Source organism: Macaca thibetana, chromosome 4, assembly GCF_024542745.1.
Source record: "Macaca thibetana thibetana isolate TM-01 chromosome 4, ASM2454274v1, whole genome shotgun sequence".
Lineage (NCBI taxonomy): Eukaryota > Metazoa > Chordata > Mammalia > Primates > Cercopithecidae > Macaca > Macaca thibetana.
In genome coordinates this window covers 159,367,853-159,374,699 of record NC_065581.1, presented here as the reverse complement: position 1 = coordinate 159,374,699, position 6,847 = coordinate 159,367,853, and the positions used below count along the sequence as shown (strand labels likewise).

At 40.6% G+C, this 6,847-nt stretch overlaps 1 protein-coding gene across 1 annotated transcript in view; it reads left to right on the top strand.

Moving 5' to 3' along the window:
* The first annotated feature begins 4,021 nt into the window (after positions 1-4,021).
* AGPAT4 (1-acylglycerol-3-phosphate O-acyltransferase 4) overlaps positions 4,022-6,847 on the top strand; it is a 139,107-nt gene continuing 136,281 nt past the window's right edge. The window contains exon 1 of the mRNA XM_050786835.1: positions 4,022-4,286. The gene's annotated coding sequence lies outside the window, so the exon portion shown is untranslated. The remainder of the gene's footprint in view (positions 4,287-6,847) is intronic.

The following is a 6,847-nucleotide window of genomic DNA, read 5'->3' as shown; positions in this document are numbered from 1 at the left end:
TAAGCAGCCACAATTTCCAATGTAGCACATAATGAGGTAGTCATAGTTGCAAATCTATATCTGTATATTTTATAACTTGAGAACATTTTTAAACTCAGTATATAGGTTTGTGTGGATATTGTATCAATGTTCACAAAACAAGGCAAATGGAAATAAAGCAAAAATATTGTTAATGTGTAATAACATTGTGCTAACAGAATGGGCAATTTGAAACAATGCCATTAGTGACTCCACTATCTAGCACAACAGTTATACATAGTGTGTAAGTTCACATTTCAGATAAGTGATATCCATCATTTTAAATACCAAAACTTAGGTTTAAAGAAGTTTCTGAGATATGCAGAATTCTGCCTCTCAGTAGGCTTTGAGAATATGTTACTCCTCAGGACTCAACGTGTCATAAGCATCACTGATTATTTTTTATGTCTGTCCTAAACTGCAGAAACAGTTTCAGAAATGCTGGGTTATTTGGTTTTGAGTCCTAATCTTATTACTGTAAAAGTCACACATGTTCATCCATCGTAGAAAGTTCTCCAAAGTGCAATCACATATAAAGAAGCAGATAAAAATCATCCTCAATCTCACTCTCCAGAAGTAATGATTATTAACAGTTTCATGATCTTTTGACACACTGCATTAAGTTTCCCAGAGCTGCCGTCACAAATTACCACAAACTGTGTGACTTAAAACAACAGAAATTTGTTCTTTTACAGTTCAGGAGGCCAGGAGTCTAAAATTAAGGCATCAGCAGGGTTGGGTCCTTCTGGAGGCTCTCAGAGAGTCTGTTCCATGTGTCTCTCCTGGTTTCTGGTGTTTGCCAGCAATCTTTGGCTTGCAGACACATCATTCCCGTCTCTGCCTCTGCCATCACATGGTCTTATTCTATGTGTGTGTCTTTCTCTATCCTCTCTTCTTTTTATAAGGACACCAGGTATTATCTATAGCCCATCCTAATCCAGAATGACTTCATCTCAGCTAATTAACATCTGCAAAGATTCTGTTTTCAAATAAATTCATATTGTGAGGTTCTGGGTGAACATGAATTTGTGGGGGACATTTATTCAACCCACTACACACACTGTAATATATACTTATAGAATCCAGAAAAGGGGAACATAATTTATATATAGCTTAGTTCCCTTTACACTTAGGATACCATGAATTTCCCTAGGTCTTTCAAAAATAGAATTTTAAATTTTTGTAGGGTGTTTCATCATATGAATATTACATCATTTCCATAGCTAACCTGCTACTTCAAACACTCAGATGGTTTCCAGACTTTACTATTATAAATGGCTCTGATGAATATACATGTTCCCAAATCTTTGAATTTATCTCTGCTTATGTCCTTGGTATAAATTATTCTGAGTCGAATTATTGGATTAAGGGGTATGAACATTTTAAGGCTCATGAAAAATCTTGTTCAATTGAATTCCAGAGATTTTATCAATTTGACATCACCAGCAGAAGAACCCATGGCATTGCATTCTCTCCACTGCACGTTCTAGCTTTTTGAGTGTTGTACAAGTGACTAGGCAAAGAAATAACATCCTTACTTTGTGACTTCTATTTTTAATGTAAGGTTGCCTCTTTGTTTATTGACCATTTATGTATCTTTTTTAAGTTACCAGTTTATGATTTGTAACTCCTTCTCAATTTATTTCTTCTCTCTCCAACTGCCAGTATTTATTTCTTACCATCTCACTGATGAGTATACTGTCCACCCCCACCCCTTTTAGAGTCCACTGTTACCTAAGAAACTATGTAGATGTATCCTCCCTCTCCTTTTCCCATCCTCGAATCACCTCTGAACCTTGTACAAATGTCAATCGTTGCCTCCACTGGGTCTTAATTGTTTACATTTCGCTTTCCCTTCTAAGACTTTGAGCACTTTGGGGCAATGTCCATGTCTTATCTGTGTTTTTGTATCTTCAGCAACTAGCATAGGTGCTCAATAAACATTCATTGAACTGAGTTGTTAGGTTGTGACCTGGAAATATTCACGATTCCTTGTATAGATAGAAATAGCTAAATAAGGGTATATAAGGATAGACTCTAAATGGCACTCAATAGTGTGCATAGGGCTGGGCGTGGTGGCTCCCGCCTGTAATCACAGCACTTTGGGAGGCAGAGGCGGATCTCCTGAGGTCAGGAGTTAGAGACCAGCCTGGCCAACATGGTGAAACCTCGTCTCAACTAAAAATACAAAAAATTAGCTGGGTGTGCTGGTGCATGCCTGTAATCCCAGCTACTTGGGAGGTTGTGTCACGAGAATTGCTTGAACACAGGAGGTGGAGGTTGCAGTGAGCTGAGATCACATCATTGCACTCTAGCCTGGGCAACAGAGCAAGACTCTGTCTCCAAAGAAACAAAAAACAAACAAACAAAAAAACAAAGCATAGGATTTAATCCATGAAATTTGTATTTCTATGCTAAATTTTTAGAAATAGTAAATTTTTTCTCCCATGTTTCTCAGCTGTATCTGAGATAATTGAGGCTGAGTAACACTGTCTAGATAGGCAAAGTGTTAGTGATAATAAGCATAATAATAATTGTAATAATGGAATGAGGATATTAAAGTACTCAGATCAGGATAAAAGTTACAATTGTCCAGATTTTAAATTTCCTATCGTTTCCACTGAAATCACTGACTGTGCTTATAATATTAGCAGGAATTTATGCAATTTGTAGGTTTTGAAATAAATTACCATTCAGAAGTCAACCGTCAAAAACAGTGTAACTGTACTTGAAAAAATCCTTTGAAAAACTCAAGTTTCCACTAAACCTAGAAGCACATGGGTGGTAAAACGTAGTTTGGAAAGTTATGAGAGATGATGACTACAAGGAACTTTTTATAAACATCTTTTATAAGCATTACTCTGTGGTCAAATTTATTTTCACATGGATATTAAAACAAGTTATTGCCACAAATGGGTTTCTGTTCTGATCCTTTTTTTTTTTTTTTGCCTCACATGTCCTTTCTCTTCCACCCGGTTCTGCTTCACTCTCCTTCTCTCATCACAGACAAGAAAAATGCCACCTCCCCTAGGACCCACTCCAAACCCTGTTTCCTGAATGATCAATGTTTTCCCCCATTGCAATCAAAAAAGCACTTTCTATTCTGTCTTCATGACACACTGGTTTTGACACTTGCATAGCTCTTAGTAATTCTGCAATGTGCTCGAGCTATTTGTGAGCACATGTATTTTTCCTTTATAGATTGTAAACATCTAAAGAACAGGGTTAACCCAGGAGCCAAGTAAATAGTTAAATATTATTTTGACAATGGCTGTAATACTGGACATTTGAAAGGAATACACCTTCAGTGTTTTGAAATTGAAATAATTTTCTAGAACCTAGCATTTCTGGACTCTCAAACAGCCCACCCTTTTTAAAACTGTGACGACACTATTTTACCATAAAGAGCTGCCCAGACCCTCTGTAATACACCTGCGTAAATGCCACGTGCACGTGAGCATGCGACGGTGTGTGTGTGCATGGCTGTGCACGCCTGTGCAGTGGTAATCAACCATGGTGCCAGGGTTTGAAAGCAGAAAATCCATCAATCGACCTCCAAGCTTCTTTCATCCCAGTTCTTAACATCTCAATCTCTTGAGTGCTGAGGCTTATTTTGTTCAAGATGGTTTTAGACTCTTCTGAGTGCAACGCAATCTCCTTCCAGCACGGCGGAGCGAGGAGAGGTGAGGGGAGAGTTTTGAGGGTGGGCATATTGATCCAATGCTTGCTGAATTAAAAATGAGCCAACTGAGGACAATTTCCAGGTTGCAACACAGATGGAGCTAGAGTCTGGGTTGAGGTCGGAGGAGCCGTTAGGGCGCAGGGATGCAACAGGATTTGGGAGAAAGGGGAGAGAAAGCAAGGCCACTTCTAGGGGGCTTTGATTTTTTTTTTTTTTAATCCTGGCAGCTTCCCGAGCCAGATTTCAAAAGCGATTTCAAACGTGAGGCCAACTGAAGCACTGCCTTACACTAATTGGAAGGGGAAGGGAGTGACTCATATTACACCAGCTCGCTCTTCCCTCTCGGCAACTGCTAACTTGTAGCTTTAAAAGGAAGTGACATGGGTGGGGAGAGACGTCAGCTGAGGACCACTTTTTTTTTTTTTTTTCTTCCTGAAGGGTCCACCCCATGGGTGGAGTCTCGCTTTTTCTTTCCAGTGTTGGCTGACTTACAGCTCTTATAAACTAGTGGCAATTTCTGAACCCAGCCGGCTCCGTCTCAGCTTCTGGTTTCTAAGTCCATGTGCCAAAGGCTGCCAGGAAGGAGGTAGGTGCTCCTGGTGCGGTTCGCAGGCACCTTTCCCGCTGGGTGTGGCTGATGTTTGCATTCCTCTTCCTATCATGTTTTCTCTCCTGGGCTGGATTTCCTTAGGACCTCTGGAAGGGGTAGGCTTCGGGGGAGGGGGAGTGCAAGGCGAGCGGGGGAAAGGTGCAGGGGGCGCCTGGAGGGAGGCAAAGAGAGGCTCTGCTGGTACAAAAGGATCCTCGCTTTGTGCTGGGCCGGGTGAGCGTCCCTTTCTGGGCTGTGATTTCAAGCTGCTGTTCCTGGCTTCATTTACCCACCCACCCAGCCCCCTCCCGGGGCTAAAGCATTTTCTCTGCCATAGACGAAGCCGGGCGCGGGGTGGTGGTGGGGGGAATGTTCCTATTACATATTGCTCTCTTCTGTGTCATGCAACATGTTCTTCCGTCGCTGACGTTTCTATGGCAACCACAAAAATACTACACAATATGCAGCCCTGATATACATTGATTTATTTGTATTTCGTGTCTCATTTGCAGCTTTCTGCTCTGCTTCTTGCTTTGCTTTGCTAAAATCCAGCCTGGCTTGTGGCTACCCCTCCTCACTTTCATTTTGGTTTTTCCCTATCACAGGAGGGGTGGGGGAGGGGAGTTGTCAAGGAAACAGGCATTGGTAATTACCTCTCTATTTACCTAATTTTCGGCCTATGAATTTCTCCATCATATCGAGGAATTAAAAAAGGAATGCTTTGATGTTTATGTAAGTCTTCAGTGTCTGGTCTTTTTTTAGAAAACCTAAACACTTCTCAAGATATGATATTGATCCTGTGGTAAAGCTAAGGGGGAATTAATTCCTTACAGGAGGTGAGATCATTGAAATAAAGTTTTAGAGAGCGTTGGAGAATTCGCACTGATAAATGTGATATTGCCTGCCCAGGTTTGCCTAAAAGCCTAAATATTTAAAAGATGGGTCTTTGCTCTCGTCTGCACTTCTTTAGCTCCAAATCTTAAGTTCAACAAGTATGAGTAACAAATTAACTGCCCGACAGGATTCTCCGTTTTTCATTATCGTGCATTGTTCTCAGATGGATTAGCCACGCTATTCACGCTCTTCAAGGTGAGGGTTGCTAGACTTTTTCAAAACTGTGGAAGGATTAACTCATCTGTGATTAGTCAACCACTCTCAGTTGGAAAAAAAGTATCTTGAGAGAAGGGAGATGTGTGTTTGTGTGTGTTTGTGTGTGTGTGTGTGTGTGTGTGTTTAGGGACATGGGAGGCAGGCAAGGAGAACAGGCAGAGTTCTACGTTAAAAGGACTACATCTTCTGAATGTTCTCTCTGGGGAGAAAAATTGATATTGAGAAAAAATATGAAATGAGAAAATTATTATCTACTTAGTAATAAGCAAAGTTAATTATAATTAGAATCAAATAACACATCTCTTAGAAAGACGTAGTCCCAATAGGCCTCTTAACAGGTACCGGCTAAACTGATGCTTTTATTCAGTACGTCTAAGGAAGTGTTTGATAAGGGATACCATTCTTCTGACGGGCATCCCAAATAATTAGCCTTTATAAAACAGATAAGTAGTAATCCCATTCTTGACTCTTAAAATTATCTATAATTTAGGATAAACATGTGTGAAGGTCACTTAGCCCTCATCATACCTTCCGGCTGCTAAAGCCAAAATCATTACTTATAAACCTCGAGCAACCCTGCCATGTGGAAGCAGGAAGAACGGGTGGTTTCAATGAGGTTCTGTTTGCTGTGATCCTTATCTAAATATGCTATCATCTATGTCTTATAAAATCTGCTGTAAATCCAGAGGTCCTAAGTAATTCAGGTAGAAAAGTTACCTGAAAATGGGGCAAAATAGCATATGGCAGAAAACAAACTAGAGCTACATAGAGTTAAAGACGAGAACTATTTAAAGGGCATAAAACATAGAAAAGTATTACTAAAAAGAATATGACACTCATTTTGAAAAGCACATGTTAGTACACAGAGAAACGGTTGGATTGTGAGTGTTTGATGTTTGCAAAGAATTCTGAAAAGCAGCCAGGCTTAAATTACTGTTTTTCCTGCCTGAAAATGGTCCTCAAGGGCAGATTTGCCACATGACCTTCCAAAGCAGATTGACAGCATGTAAGTCAAAGTCTGCCATGTCGGTTCTCTTGAGTTTCCAGACTCAGCAATTTCACAGCAAAAAAGCCTAATGGAATAGAATTCGAAGGAAAAAGAGCAAGACTTCCTCGGAAGCATAGCCAAAACAGAAACAACAAAAAACCCAAACCCAATGCACAAACAAAACACTTTCTGATATTCAGACGCTGAGTAGAGGTTCAAACAGTTAGCAGCTTTGGCCTGGGGAAGCTAAGTGGAGCTATGAGTAGAAAGTAAATGTAGGGGTCCCATGGAAGAGGCCGACAGAGGTGACACCCAGAGGGTGAGTGAGTCGTCACTGTATTGGGATTTCACTGTCTGCGAGGCTCTGCTGTGGAATTGGTGAAGAAGGCAGCAGTTGTTGTCTGTGCTCTCAAGTTTAAAATCCACCAAACAGCGGTGGCGAAGAGATGAGCACACGGCT